General features: G+C 38.7%; 1 protein-coding gene across 2 annotated transcripts in view; it reads left to right on the top strand.

The window, feature by feature from the left end:
• Nucleotides 1-666: 666 nt before the first annotated feature.
• The window catches only part of LIPC (lipase C, hepatic type), a 64,892-nt gene continuing 49,385 nt past the window's right edge, over nucleotides 667-16,173 (top strand). Inside the window, exon 1 of one of the 2 annotated variants that reach the window (XM_038147192.1) lies at nucleotides 667-809. The gene's annotated coding sequence lies outside the window, so the exon portion shown is untranslated. The remainder of the gene's footprint in view (nucleotides 810-16,173) is intronic. The other variant, XM_038147191.1, reaches the window with a different exon arrangement.

Below are 16,173 nucleotides of genomic sequence, written 5' to 3'. Positions count from 1 at the left end.
TTGTATTTTACTGTATCTGATCAATTAAATCCCATATTAGGGCTTCATTTTGAATCCTATTTCCTTCAAAATTCATATCAAATTACATGGACCTGTGTTCTAGTACAAGATCCAGTATATAGAAGACTATTTTGCACTTTTTTTTTTACATGCCAGCTTATGTATCCTTGGTCATAGCAGGAAATCTGATCTCTTTCATACACAATTCCTTATTCTTTCATTCAGCCACAAAGCCAGCTTTAGAGCAACAGCTCATTACAGGCAAAATACTGGTGTCTCTTAGGGAATGAGAGATCAGCCTTTGATTTAAAAATGCCCATGGTCTGGGCCTAAATCTTCTCTGTCTCTTCTGTCTCTGACAGTTTGCTATAATTTAAGGGAAGCCATTCTGCTGAGTTTGGGTAAATAACTGTTATGGTTGTCTCACAGAGAGAATAGCATTTAGGTCATAATGGAGGCTTGTTATTTACAGTTTAAAAAAGCCAGTTCTGAGTCCTGTCCTGGATGCCTAGCTACACATGTGACTGATATAGCGCATTTTGTATATTTTGGCACAAGAATGTGGTACACAATGATCTTATTTAGCAATATTTTGGAAAACATGCCAATTTTGGAAAAAAAGCCATTTAAATATGTGACAGAGCTGTGCCTTCTGTGGAAGAGGGTATAAAATTGAGAATTCTTGGCTTGTGATATCACCTATCCACTGTTTCTAAGGAGAGAGTCTTCATTAACGTCTGTTTTCAATTTTCATTTTATAAAATAGTTTATGCCAAACTGGGACATATCATCAAGTAAGGCCAAGTTGGGTAAGCACATGTTTTTTGTATACGATGAGAAGTACATTGTGGTCTGAGTTCTGTTTAGACTGAAGTCTTTTACTAAGCTGCTTTTATACAGAGGGGTTAGAATGAAGGCTTAGAATTAACATAAGATCTCTTGTTGCTTATGACTAAGAATATTAGTGAAAAGACTAATTGGTTTGTATGAGAAGTTTAGAAATATACTTTTATTCTTAATATCCAGGGCTGGTCCTTCAAGTCAAAAAGAACTGACTTATCCTGTGACTCAAATATTGCAGTGTTGGTTTCCATTATCCACCACATCAGAACAATGACATGCAGACATGTACATTTTACTTGGGTTTTACTAGGTTTTCCAATATAATTAACGTCAGTGCACTGCACTATTATTGCGAGGCAGGAGAAAGCTGTGGATTGTTTCTGTTTCGATTTTAAGAAATGCTGATCTTTCTGAGCGCTTTAGATGTCTATATTCTCCTGAAATCTAAGTGAGAATCTGTGATTCCGCTGAAACTGTTAATGATGTACTTGCTGTGTTTCCCTTTTCCTTTTATTAATAGATTTTTGTGTTTTCTCCTAAGTTCTGCAAATTATATACAAAGTTACAAAATCCAAAATGAGACAGTTAAAAGATGTTCAGGCACAATTGTAAAGCTGTTTCGTAATTCTAAATATTTGACATCTTGTTATAACAGCAATGAATAGATACTTGGCAAGGTTGACTAAAACAGATGTTGAAAGAAGAAAACTAGTAACCATTTAACTGTGTAAAAGGGCTCAAACATGATTTGGAGCCTATGGGAAATGTGATATGAGTGGTTATTGTTGTGTCTGCCAATTAAATAAAGCTCATCAAATTATTCATAGCAAATAAAATCTGTTGCAAAACAAACCCGTTTGACTCATAGCAGACTGTTCAAAGATGCTTCAGTTTCTCTAAATATACTTTTTCTTCCTTTGAGAGAGATTAGGAGACCATCCACAGTAGTCAGCAGTTGCTTTGATTGGTGATGTGCATCAGTAACTGGTTTTTGTATTTTACTTTGATGACAAATGTTGATGTTTTGGAGGGAATAGATACTCTCCTATTTGTAAAGAACACTGTACTTACAGTTTGTGAGAGAGAAAATAAAAAAGAAAGGGCACTAATACATCCAAACAAGGAAAGAAGAAGTCTAAAAATAAATCCTAGTAAAGTATTGAAGCATGATCACAATAATTTCAGTTAACTAATGAACTGAACACTTCTGGTAGAAATGTTTCATTGTTAGGAAAGAAAAAGTGTAGGGAATTAGAGTTCTGGTACCAGTCACACAACAACTAGGGGATACTGAACAGTCATACTCAAGTTTACCATGAACACCTGAATATAGCACACTGCACAGAGCACACCAAATATAGCACTTTTATTCCAAGGCTCTGACTTCTAAGACAATAAAAGTAACTTTTAGTAATAGCTTTTGTGCTGGAAATAAATTTGTGATTTTTTTCTGACTTTGAATCTGCTACCTAGTGAAAGAACCCCCTTACACTTAGGAGAATGGGAGCACAGTTCTGCTTTGTACTTGTTGAACTCATCTACAGAAAGAAAATTGCCCAGCCCTACAATATAGTCTGATTCCAGGCTATATGAAAGGATCACACAGTGTTTCTACTTCACAGCACAGAGACAAAGGTTAATGAAAGCCAAGACCTTGGGGTTCAATTCTGTTCCTTGCTGTCACTGTAACCATCCTGTGGATTAGAGAGCTTTCTTGCCATGTGGCTCTCCCACAACTGGAACAGTTTCCCATAAACAACATTTTCAGTTAGCTGTTTGTGTTCAGACTATTCTGGGTTTTTTTAGGAACAGCTGTGCAGTTGAGTATCTCACACCAAATTAGTAGTTAAAACACTTTAGGCAACTAAATCAGGCACAAGCAAGGGTGATGCTGTAGCTAAACAGCACAGTAGAAAAATAAAGACTGTAAAACATCCTGCTCATATCTCACACTGTTTCAGGGTTTCCCTCACCTTTCAGACAGTGTGAACCCTTTTAAAAGAAGCTACAACATAATTAGAACAAAATATAGAGCCTTAAGAAACCATGCATAGAATGTCTGGAATATTTTATTGGACTTCTCAACAATTTAATGGCTTTTACTTCTGAAAAAAACACAATATGCATCTTCCTAGCTAACCTCATTATCCAGAAAGCACTGAGCTTCTGCTTTTAGTAAATCTCCACTCTCCCTTTGCTTTCCATTTTGTTCTGTAATTTTGCAATGCTTCTCAATGAAACTGCCTTTTTCATGATTATCAGTGGCCACAAGCTTTCCAGCCCATAAGCAAACACCCTCTGTCCCCAGACAGCCTCTTTCATCCAACTACATCACTGAATGCCAGTAGTTCCCCCTGTTCACTGAACACACTTCAAGACCTGTATATTCTGGGCCTAAAATTATTTCTTTGATAGCATTTACATATACAGCATCTTTTGTCCCACAGCCTTTGAAACAAGCTAAAGATATACATGCTTTGTCCAGAGGACATTTAATCATGGAAATGCAGCCAGCCTCAGCTGGAAATGCAGCCAGCCTCAGTTGGAAATGCAGCAACAATTAATAGTGCATGGCAATATAAGAGCACTTTAGGTCAGCAAACTATGAATGCATTTGTTTCTAATGAAGCTGCTGCTGTAATTTAGGAAAGAAGCAGAATAATTATTCAGTTTGGAGTTTGGCCAGGAGACCAAAATGAACAGCATTCAGACTTCAGTAAAAATGCTCAAGAGTTTAAAGTGGCCACAAATAATGCGGACCTAGGTTTTAAATTTTGTTTTAAAGATGGATGAGCAGGTCATTTTGCTGTCAATGGGTCTCTAATTGGTTTCCCTCAGGGCATTTTTTTGATCAATACTTTCTACTTCTTTATGTAACAAAGATTCTGCATTCATCATGTCTCAATATTTTTACATTCATTACTTTGCAATCCCTTAGTTATAAACCCCATGATTTAGTAAGGCCAAAGTGAAGAAACTGGAGTAATTCTAGTATAGTTTGTACATTGAAAGGCCTTGATTTTTAAAACTAATTATTTTGTTTTAATATATGAGAAAAATCAAGAACTTTCCATCTAATGGTGTTAGACCAAATCAGTTTTCTTTTAGGAGTTGATTTTTCTGCTTCTTCTGCTTCCTTACCATAAAAAAGATTGGGAAGAAAAGAGTCCTTTTTAATTTTAACTTGATGACTCACTGGGAATTTGGATGCCCTAGAATTACAAGTGGTTGTCCCAGGTGAATAATTGTTTCTATCCCTGTCCCATGTTACACAGAGAATCTTATGATTATGTTCCACCATGGAGCAGGGCAAGGGCTTGGCTCATCCCTCTTGGCACATCTGCTGAAGGCATGATCACCAATCAGAGCTGTGAGTGCTTCACACATGAACATGGACCCAACTGACACATGGCTCTTTGCACCAGGAAAAGCTGAGTGCGGAGAGGCAGTTATATGGACAGCATTTCTTTTCCAGGGAGCATCTTTTACTCACAGCCAACCAGAATAGGCTGCCTCCACAGGAGTGCCATGCTCTTTGCTAGGCTAGCACATCAGTGTTGATGCACCAGCAAAGCTGTGTGAGTGCAGCCTTAGCCAGGCCTATAATCCACTTTTTGTCTTGGCAGTAACCTCCCACTGACATAATTGATAGTCTGCTTTCAGTCATGGACTTCACACAACCTAACATTTACACCCTGACCTGTAATTATATTTAGAACATACACACACCTCTTCCTGCACAGAGAATAAAAAGCTGCACAGTACATCTTTCAGGAAGACTGTGAAGACTCCACTCATCCATCCCTAAAGACAAAAGTCCTTTTCAAAGTTTTCCATCATGCTGTGCAATAGTAGTTAACATTGTCAATCTCCTATATGTGTCTTACAAAGAAGACCAGAGAAATAACTAGGATACAATTTCATTATTCAGATGAAAAATGTCCTTCCTTATAGCAATCCAGTTACTGAGGATTACTGTATGTTATATTACCAAGATATATATATATTTCATCAAAGATAATGAAGCTGGAACAAACAATGTGAGACTTAACATATCTATGACTTTTTACCTCAGGAGACCAGCACAAAGCAGAAGGTGTTATCAAGTTATTTTATTATAAAAGTGAGTGATATGCATGCTTAAAACATGCACCAAGGGAACGAGAGGCTGCAAAATATTAAAGTAACCCTAGACCACATTAGCATAGCCTTGATCTAAGCAAGAACAGTACTGGCAATAAACTTTAGCTCAGTACTGATCTTTTAAACTTCGCCGCAGTTTCTTGTAATATCCTTTGTTATGTCAAATTTTAACTTCAAATGCAGTGAGCAAATTGCCCCATGTGTTTAAGTCTGGTCCTCATTTATACAAAAGGCACATTCTCTTTCTTCAAAGGTTGACTGAACAAAGTCCAAGGACTGTACTCAAAGGATGCTTTTTGGTTTCAAGTTAGCAGTTGAAGTTAAAAGATGTGATGTTTATGTTGCCTTTACTTAAGAATCTTATACCACCATAATCTAAAAGGCACACCATAACAGCTCCCTAGCAGGTCTGCAATAGAAACATAGATTAGGAATATTTCTAAAGGCCATCTGATTTGTCATCACCAAAGGAGCAGGATCAGTGTTCCTTGAAGTGACCAAGAGTGCCTGCCCAGGGAAAAGAAAATACTCCTGAAATGCTCCCTTTCCCATAGATCTCAGCTTCTGTCAGTCAAAACAGCACAAGTCTTGAAAGAAATGGAAAAATGAACCCTATTTCCCAGAAGGCAGTATACTAAACACTGCAGCACATGCACTTTTAATAGATTTATGGCTTATATGTATTATAGTAGTTCCTTTTTTGGCAGCCCACATTTTAAAGAAATTTTATTTACCTTCTTCTGGGACTGAAGGTTTTTCTCCTCATAAATCAGCCTGTTGCAGAAGACAATCATAATGGCATTTTGCTGCTGCTTGGAAAGAAGGTGACCAGAGCTCTGCAGTCCTGAGGTGCAGTCAGGGATCAGCTACCTTCCTAGGAGGAACAAGCATTGGAGCCCTGCTGCACCTATGGCATTCCAGCACAATTCTCCAGCTGCATATTGCCTTCAGTCCTTGGGACACAGGGTCAACTTTTAGAAAGTCAGGTTTTTGGGGGATTTCCTTCTCTGCACCCACTAGTCTCAATGCACCCAATTTCTCTGGGAAAAATTCCAAACCAACTTCCTCAACAGAACACCGCTTCTATTCAAAGGCCTCAGTGAAAATAAGCAGCCTTGCAGGGAAAGCACTACCTTCCAGAAATTATGGTATACATAGATATTTTACACATTAGGATACTGCCACCACTATACAATGCCAGCTGTTGTCACATCTGTAGTAGCTAGGCCCTGTAATGCATTACCAGTAGCTATTTCTATGAAGCCAAGTCTTCAACGTAACATTGCTTACATGGCTTTGATTTAGCACTGAATGAAGACAAAATATTGTCTAAATCCTTATTTCAGAGTTATTAACTAGTTATCATCTATTATTTGTTGTCATATTCTGTTGTATTCATTTTGATAAGCATTTAATTTAGCATCAAGTAATTTTTTCTTCTAAGTAATGGGATCATCTTCTGCCAAAAGCAATTCCTCTTTGCTTGCTTTTTTTTGTTTTGTTTTATAAAATGAAATCATCACCATGTAATCCAGACTAATCACTTCCCTGACAATCTGTCAGCAAAATACAGGGATACATGGCTCAAAATAAAATAAAAGCAAAATATGGCATGTCAAAACCTGCCTTCCTTGGGCTGTCATAATTCCTGATGAAGACTGGCTATATGTGATATGCTCCACAGCAGTACTAATGGCTCTCTAAGGACTACAGCTGAAGTGATTTGCCAGTGATACAGCCCAGATATCCCTTGCTGTGAAATCTGAAAAATTATACACTTTCCTTGTAATTCTAAATAAGAACCTAATTTCATTATGTATTTTGTTCTTCTCAAAGGGAACACGTATCACAATGCATGAAACAAAGCCTTGAGAAAAGAAAAAAGAATATCAAGAACCTATAGCTGAAGCAAAGATAACCTGGAAAATACACCAGTCCTTTGACTCAGAGCAACCTAACTGAGTCTAATAGAAAAAAAATGGAGGGAAGGATTGGCATCCAGAGGGGCCCTGACAGGCCTGAGAGGTTGGTCTGCATGAACCTCACAAAGTTCCACAAGGCCAACTGCAAGGTCCTGCACCTGGGCTGGGGAAATTGAAGCACAAATACAGGCTGGGCAGAGAGAGGAGTGAGGGCAGCTCTGGGGAGAAGGACCTGGCGGTGTTGGTGGATGAGGGGCTGGACATGAGCTGGCAGTGCGTGTTTGCAGCTCAGAAAGACAATCATATCCTGGGCTGCACCAAAAGAAGTGGGGCCAGAGGGTCAAGAGAGGGGATTCTCCCTCTCTACTCTGCTCTTTTGAGAGACCTGGAGTGCTGCATCCAGCTCTAGGGCTCCCAGCATAACAAGGATGTGGACCTGCTGGAGCAAGTCCACAGGATGGTCCCAAGTATGCTCAGAGGGCAGGAGCACCTCTGCTGTGAGGACAGGCTGGGAGAGCTGGGCTGTTCAGCCTGGAAAAGAAAAGGCATCAGGGACCTTACAGCACCTTTCAGTGCCTAAAGGGGCTCCTGAAGAGCTGGAGAGGGACTTTGCAGGCTCAGGGGCCTGGAGTGGTCGGACAAGGGAGGATGGCTTCAAACTGAAAGAGGGAGGATTTAAATTAGACATTAGGGAGAAATTCTTTGCCATGAGGGTGGCTGGGCACTGGCACAGGTTGCCCAGAGAAGCTCTGGCTCCTCATCCCTGGAAGTGCTCAAGACCAGGTTGGATGGGGCTCTAAGCCACCTGGTCTGGTGGAACCCCCTGCACCCACCATGGCAGGGCGTGGAACGAGATGGTCTCTACAGGCCCTTCCCACCCAGACCGTATTAGGATTCTATGATCTAGGTTTATGCATGACCTTCAAGCTCCTCTTAATGAGTGATTCTTGTAAAAACTACCTGGGGAACCATTGATTCTTTTCAGAGATGAATTAGAAGACAATTAAAATCAGGAATATACAGCTTCTTTGAAAGCTAGCCCTTAGGTTATTCTAGTTGAAATATTTCAGAACTGTTCTTATAGTTTCATTATTTCTTTAAATGTTCACAGTTTTTGCTACTGTGAAATTTTCTAAGATTAATTCATAACAAAAATTATCATCAGTTCACTGGGATCCCTAGGGACAGTTGTAAAAGCTTTTAAGCAGACTTTTTTTGCTAAAAAGAATTATGGAAAAGTTCTGCACCCATTTCAGAATTTACATTATATATGACCTATAAAAACATAATCTCATCATCATTTCTTGATTTCTTATTTCTGCATCAAAAAGGAATGGAAAATGTGATATTAAATGTACTACTTAGCTTTAAAGTTTGAGTAAATGACATATATGAATTTTTGCATTATCTGTTGACAAATACCATACAGAATGGACAGGACAAAACAGAGGTAGCATTTTGCAAAATCTGTTTGCTGCCATTTTCAGACTGTCATTTCAGAGCAAATGAATTAGTTTTATCTCTTTTGCATTAATAAAAACTGATGTATTTAAAGTGCAATACCTTTTGTAGAATCTCACATGGTAATTTCACTAATCTGAAACAAACAGACTGGAAGACACATTGTTTTTACTACAACAATATGAGGGTCACCAGAAACACACTAACGTTATCTAAAAATATTAAGAGGATTGAAATGGCCCTGTAGTAAATGAAGAAAAAAGTCAAAATTTTTTAGTCACAAATTACTTTCTAAATATGTTTCAGACCTAAAATTCATGGTCCTGAGCAAAGGTGCATATTTGTTGTATTTTCTGTATCAAAGGGAAATTACTCTATTTATAATAAATTGTGTATTCCTATAATGTGCCACTAAGACAAAACCTTCCACAATATATTCTACTTTCTTATTCCATTTTTTATAAGACTTCCCAGGGTCCATGATGAGAAACATATACATGCAATTCAGGAATATTTTATAAATTTTGTGCAAAGATGGTTTAACCAGGTAGAGAGCAAAATCTGACCTAACAAATACATAGCATAAAGCATTTGTCCAATGCTTTGCCAAAGTTTCAAATACATTTTGTTTAGTGCTCTTTTTACTTCCTTCTCTTGTTTTCTAGAGGAGATGAAAGTCCATGAGTAACAAATTCAGAATGAATGGGTTTGCTTTTTTCAGTCACTTTAAGGAAATTGCCCTAAGCCAGTGGTGCAAGTATGAAAACATTGTTAGTGTACTGCAACAACACAAACGTTCCTAGTTACATCTTGATTTCACAGTTATCTTCTACAGTATAACTTATACCTGGAAAACACACTCTTGACACCTTTAAGGACAACAGAGACTGAATTCCTCAATTTCAGGGTACAGGGCATAGTTGAGGGGCTTGCCTGAGGCTGATGCCAGAACCTGCATTTTTAAATGTGTGTTCCTCCACTGCCAGATTAACTAGCTGTCAGGCATAAACTGCAGAGCAGATTGGACCATCTGTGGGGGAATATGACAAGAAAGATTTCTATCCAATAGTTTGAATTCTTTTTCTGCAGGAAATTTCAATGTAAGATGCCAAATGGAATTTGGAAATTAAAAATAAATTAGTAATATTTTTGAAGCTATAATTAGAACACAGAATACCATGGAATACAGAGTAGGATATGGAGCTGTTAAATCTCCATGGAAAGGCCAGCTGCCTGCCTCTGTGCTCTTCCTAAGGGTGGTGTGAGGGTAGTGCAGGCCAGTGGTGGCTGCCCTGGATTTCATGCCACAGTGCAGAGTGAAGGAACACACACAGATAAGGAGGTACAGGTCCATGTGCCACAGGCAGTGTGGGCTTAGCAAGGTTTGCATCTCATGGATGAGGCCCTTGAAATGGCCCTGCTCTTCTCCATCATAAAAACATTTTAGACTCCTTACCTATTCCCCAATCACCACAAACCTAGGAGTTAACTTGAAAATTCACTAGACTGACACCTGTGCTCTGTCCCACAGGTTATTCAACAAATATCACACCACATGTTAAGGTTTTGGAACATTCAACCTGGAATAAATATACATGAAAGAAACTTGAGAAGTTGGTATACACTGTAAATTTGGAATGTTTTTGCAATGCATGTTATGGTCAGAGTCACTTTAATGCTTGCTTCCTTCTCCTTTTTTGTCTCTCAAGCAAGTTACTCACAGGTGAGCTTTACCATCATTTCATTTGAGTGGATCTGTGACAGCTCTCAGGGTTATTGACTTTGTTACTCCCACAGTGCTCATCCAGTCCCTCAGCACTGCTTGCCTCCAGCCCTTCCCTCAACTTCCTCTTCAAAGTAAAGGCACTTCTCAAGCACTTTGGTGAACCACAGCTACTTAAAAGCCACAAGCACAAACAGGTCATTTGGCAAAGAGTATTATTCTTACCCAGCTGACGCAATCAGCCTTTCTCAATCAGCACTCATGGATGCAGCATGTGCCCAGGGCTGGTTTGCAGTGCGCTTGGCTGCAATAGGTGTGACTCCCAGATGCAGAGCTAGATTTGTCTTATCCATGTTACCACCCATGAAATGTTTCCACACACGAATGAAAGAACACAGCCAGGAAAAAAAGATAAAGCGGAGCTAGAGAAAACACCCTGATGGGGTTTCTTTTTAATTATATGCCTGGGGTTTTTTTGCCTATTCCACAAAGCTAAAAATGAATACCACAGATGGAGGGTGGGTGTTAAAGGCCCACTGAACACTGAAATTTTACTGATTTACAAGAAACATCTGTGCTAAATACAGTGTTTAGTAGCTGTTCCCATTTCAGTTGTGGAACATCAGCATGTACAGGACACTACCAAGAAACTGTTTGAACTCATGGTCACAGTCACTTCAAAACTAATACTGACTGATTTGTTGCTCTGAATCATTTCAACAGCTATGGATTTTGGAATATCAATGCATTTAATCAATTATCCTATGGTTTATCCAGACATCAAATATTTGCAGTTCTGGAACTAACACAGAAACAATTATTTCAATTCTCTCTAGTAGGCTACATTCATTTCTATTTCTGTGAACAAAGTCCACAATTCTTTTACCAATCTATAACATTTTCAGGCAGTTTTTCAGACCAGATTTTCAGGAAGTTTGGAAAAGATTTTAAATGCATGTTTATCCTAACTGATGCTTAAAGTATTTAAAGCTTCTTCATCCCTCAACTAAGCCAATTTTCTCTCTTATAATCTCCTCTAATCTTTTAGTAATGTAGGAACTGCCACAATACATCAGATCCAAGGGTCTATCCACGCCAGTATCTAAGTTCTGCTAGGACTAGCAAGAACTGTGTCAGGTCCTGGAACAAACAAAATATTTAGGGTTGATAATTAACCACCTCAAACAGTCTTCTGCCCCATCATCTACTCTGTATATATGAATCCTATTCTTCTCCTTTGGCTTTCTTGTCTGTTTGTTCTTCCCTTTTCATGAAAACTCAATTTTAACGACAGCAGCTTCACAGAGATCTGGGTTTTGCTCCTGTGAGCATGTTAAGTTCTAAGAGATATCATCAATCAGCCTTTGAATGTTTAGTGTCTTTCAAGTTTCTTTACTTTGGCATGGTTCTTTGCCTTTTGTATAAGTGCCTTCAGTGTATCCTCTTCAAATGTGTTACCTACAAGAAGCCCTGGTTGTCTTGTTCTTGCTTCCTTCTTTATCCATAAGAGCCATCAATTAATATCTGAAATAAGTCTGCTTTCTATTTGTGGTTACAAATTCTCCCTCCTAAATACAGTAGCTCGAAAGCAAGGGAGACAGCACTATTGGTTTTCCTCCGTGTTCATCTGTTTCAGATATGCTTCTGTTTGATGTGGGGAGGTGAACAAGCACGGCAGCTTCAAAAGGCATTGCTCTTGTGTTAGTTTTGCTTAAAACCATAAAGCTCAGTCCTCAGGGGGGAAGGAGATGGGCTGGATCTCAGCCTTCCGAGGAGCTTTGTTGCACATGTTTGGCTGTTTCTTACACAGAGCAGTGAAGGGAAATGCCCTCGGCAGGCACACTGAGGTTTCCAAAAGCACATCTGCTCTTCCCAGTTACATATATTGACACCCCAGTGCTGATTTGGGGGGAGTTTCCTATATGTTACAGCTCTGTGTAAAAGCTGCTTTAACAACAAAAAATTCAATGCAAACATTTTCAGGTCATCCCTGAAACAGGACACTGACAACAGCGAATATCCAAAATAAGACAGAATCCAGGTGGATACAAGTCTGCAGCTGCACTACCCCTTCCAGTAGTGCATAACCATGCAGAAATTTAGTCCTGTCTGCTGCAGAACAGAACTAATTGTAATGGGAGGCAGGGAGTAGGCCAGCTCCTAACCTGTTTTAAGGCAGGGGTAATATGCAAACTCCCAATACTCTACACATAATGGAAGAGCACGGGCAGTCCAGATGTACTGGGATTTGTTCTCCCCTTTTATTTGATTCATCGATTCTGTGCTTTTCTGATTTTTCAAGCTTTTAGAGACATGCCCCACATCAACACAGTGTACACATGAGAAAGACAGACAGACCCAGAAGAAACAACATTCTTCTAAGGCAATTCAACAAGTAATGCTTTGTTATGAAAAGCACTCCACGAACATTGAAGTAAACAAAAAGTGCCTTTTTTAAAAGTTTGAAGTAGAAGTAGATGACCTACTTATTATACAATTATATTTTATGCTTGGCAATTGTATTTGCGTTCTCTTCTTTGTTTACAGCTGTTTATAATAAGAATTACTCAGTGCAGCACATTTCCAAAATTATTGAAAGGCACAAATATACAAAATCTACTAAACTTGTGGGGAAACTTGAAACTGCAAGAATTCCATTCCTAGTCCCAAATGTGCTTCCAAGGAAAGTCAGATAATATTCTGGGTGATGAGTCATGGAAGAAGACTACCTTATCAGGGGATACAGAGTATGAAATGCATCTTGTATGAGAAATTCATATTTTACAACACTATGCTCATGCAAATTAGTGGTTTCTTTCATATCAGAAAACAAAGTTTGCTGATCAATTATTTAGTTTTGAATTTTATACTGAAAAGTCTGATGGCTCAATAGCTACTGCTGTAAAGGAAGTTTCAGACTCATGTGCAGCTGCTGTATGTTTGACATAGACCATGAATCTACACACAAAAGTCCATCTAAAAATGTCTCTTCAGAGTTATTTGATATTAAAAAATCCTAGAAAAGATCAAACAGGCAGAATAAATTTTGGATTTAAAATTGCATTAAAAATTCAACCACATAAAAATTTTCTTGCTCTATAACCTCAGATGTATTAGCATAACCACCACATGAATCTTTTTTCAGATGCTAGGGTTATTATAGGAACACAGGGCGGATCCTCAGCTGGTGAAAATCATTAGAGCTGCACAGAAGCCAATTTATGCTAGCTGAAGTTCTGGCCCATAAAATCTCTTCCAAAGCTGAAAGAACATCTTGTACTACAATATAACAGGTCTTCAGGTGATTGAAAAGCATCTTGATGAACAGTGTGGTTTCAGGAAAAAAAGCAGGACTGTATGCCTGACAAATTTCTGCTCTGTGTTCTTTTCTTTAACTTGATTAGAAAGATATATTCAAGCAAAAACCTGCCTGGTACAACGCATCATTAGTCACACACTGCTTCCAATAGTGAACCATCAATTTTATTTTAGATGTGAATATGTGCAAGAGGTCTAACAGTAACTGGAACATTAGCCAGGAAGCAGATGGGGACTGTGATTGAGAGATTACCTCCTGGGTATATGTTGTACAAGCAGCAGCTCAGCAGAAGAGAGAAGGTTATCAAGCCCCCTTACAGTGCATGCAAACTACATATAAACACATTGACATAAGCTACAAATTCGGGTTGGCCACTGCGTGTTTAAGAAAAGATTCTATTTCATGTGAAGTTGGCAAAGCAGTAGCCTCCATGCAATATGAAACGTGTTCTGTCTGTGTCACAGACAGCAGTTTGGAATATCTGTTTCTAATTTTGGAATCCAGATCACTACAGTAGGTATGAGTGATTTCAATGCAGAAAATGAAATAATTGCAAATGCTGGGTGTTATGGGAAAGAGAGATCATATCTACAGAATTTTTTAATGGATCCTTTAAATTTAAAGATTAACATATTTAACCATAACCATATTTAAACCTTAAATCGAAACACCCTAATGTCAGTCATCTTTTAGATGTCTGAAAGAATCAAGATTTTTGCAAATACCGAATTGTCCACTTCCCTTATCCAGAGCAAACATATCCAGTCCTAAACTTTCCACTCTCTCTTGAAAGTAACATCAGGACACAGTGCAGCTTGCATATTCCAGGTGTCATTTTCCTACATCAGCCTCCCAGCCTTTGTCCCCGAGATGTCTGTTCCCTGATTTTGTAGTACCTGTGTTGTGCATTTTGTCACTGCCAGTGGTGCAGGACTGCAGCAGAGCAGCCTTACAGTTCATGAGGCTCTGGCAGAACTCTGGAAGTGTCTCAGGGGTATCGAGTTTCACCATTCTTAGGGCACCATTCTTATGATCAAACAGTGGAATAATATGAAGATCCAGAGCACACTCATTTTCCCAGAGGATTCTTTCTTTTCTGCCATGATTTTAACCCAGAATATTGCAGCTCCCACTCACTACATCTCATGCAGATTCAAATGTGGCTGAAAAAAGCCATTTTAGTAAGTGATACAACATGCTGCCAGTAACTCTGAGTAGCAATTGCACAGTTGCTTCTGGTAAATACTTGGCTCCACTTTTTCTATCCTCATAATGTGCCAAAGACCCTTTCTTGTTATGCTTTTTGCATTAGGGTAACTAATTCCTAAAACAATGTAGGCTTTATATTCATAGAATATTATATATAACAATATATTATACAATAACAATAACACAATAGCAATAACAATACAAATGGCAATTAACCCATCTAAGAACATATCAAGCAAAGTAGCTATCAATTGACCAGATAAACATATTGGAAATGGCAAAGGTTATTATTTCAATATTTGGATTCACAGGAAAATTATTTACCAGGAGTTTCCTGCTTCTAATGATCATTACATTTGCAGAAGACCCATTCTTTTCTCTTTGAGCAGATAATAAAGGTAATTGGAATCACTCATGTAAATCAAATGGAGGAGAAAAGAAAACCCAAACGCACACTCTGAAAACACATGGTGTGACAATGCTGTCAAGGCCATTGGGATTGTGTTCCTTCCTCTGGAACACAATCACATCTGCTCTCTGCAGACTAATGTGCCATAGCAGGCAATTCAGTGCTACATAAACTCATCCTCAACATGCACTGTGAAACCTCTCATTCAAATCTGTACAATTATTCCCACAACACTGCTTAATGTTCTCATCATTATTGCTGACATTCTGTGAATACTAGAAAGACAAATAAATACCAGCAATAACTGACACAGAATTGCCAAAGGAAGTAAAACCTGCCAAAGGAAGGCAGGTTCCTCCACCTTTTTTTCCCGGTTTTCCTTTTACCACTTTAAGCAATCCTTCATAAAATGCTCATAATGTCATCCTGGCTTCCTACATGGGTTCCATAGTGAGAAGTAAATCCAAACATTGATCCCTATAGACTTAATTTTCAGGCAATCTCTTCACAAAGATCCAACAGCCAGTTCTGTCCCTGACACATCTACCACCTTGTTCCAGAACAATTCCTGTCTGCAGAAAATGAAACTTGCAATCTTTCTCCTCTAAATGCTCTCTTCTTTCTTGATTACTGTGCCTAGTGTCACCATTCAACCTGTCAGTCAGACCTGTCATCTCCACATAATCTCCAGCCAACACTATTCTAAGTTCACTGCAAGGCTGTGCTAAATCATGCTAGTAATTTCCACCAGTCTTAACTTCACTAAAATACAGCATTTCCTGTCCAGCATCACAGCCTAAATTGTCCAAGTTCTATCTTCTGTCTCCTTTTCTTGCTCACTAAAAATACTGCTGTGATCAGTATTTTTCATTTATCAAGAGTAATTTTGATGCTATCAACCCCTTTTCTGTATGTCCTCTTTTCCAGTATACTTTCACACACACACACTAATCAATCAGTCTTGACAGTGCTTCAGATGTTGCTGTGCCAAGATCACTGCCAGCTGCAGTGAGTGTTCTGACCTTAGGGATTGCTTGAGAGTTTACCAGCTGTCTGCTGTATCTTGGACTCGCAGCTGCTTGGAATGAGCAAGGAAAGAAAGTGATCTGCACTTTTCTCCTGCCTTCATGCAGCATCCAGCAGT

Source organism: Motacilla alba, chromosome 10, assembly GCF_015832195.1.
Source record: "Motacilla alba alba isolate MOTALB_02 chromosome 10, Motacilla_alba_V1.0_pri, whole genome shotgun sequence".
NCBI classification, from domain to species: domain Eukaryota; kingdom Metazoa; phylum Chordata; class Aves; order Passeriformes; family Motacillidae; genus Motacilla; species Motacilla alba.
The sequence above is the reverse complement of the archived record's forward strand: the minus strand, read 5'-3'. Positions and strand labels throughout refer to the sequence as shown.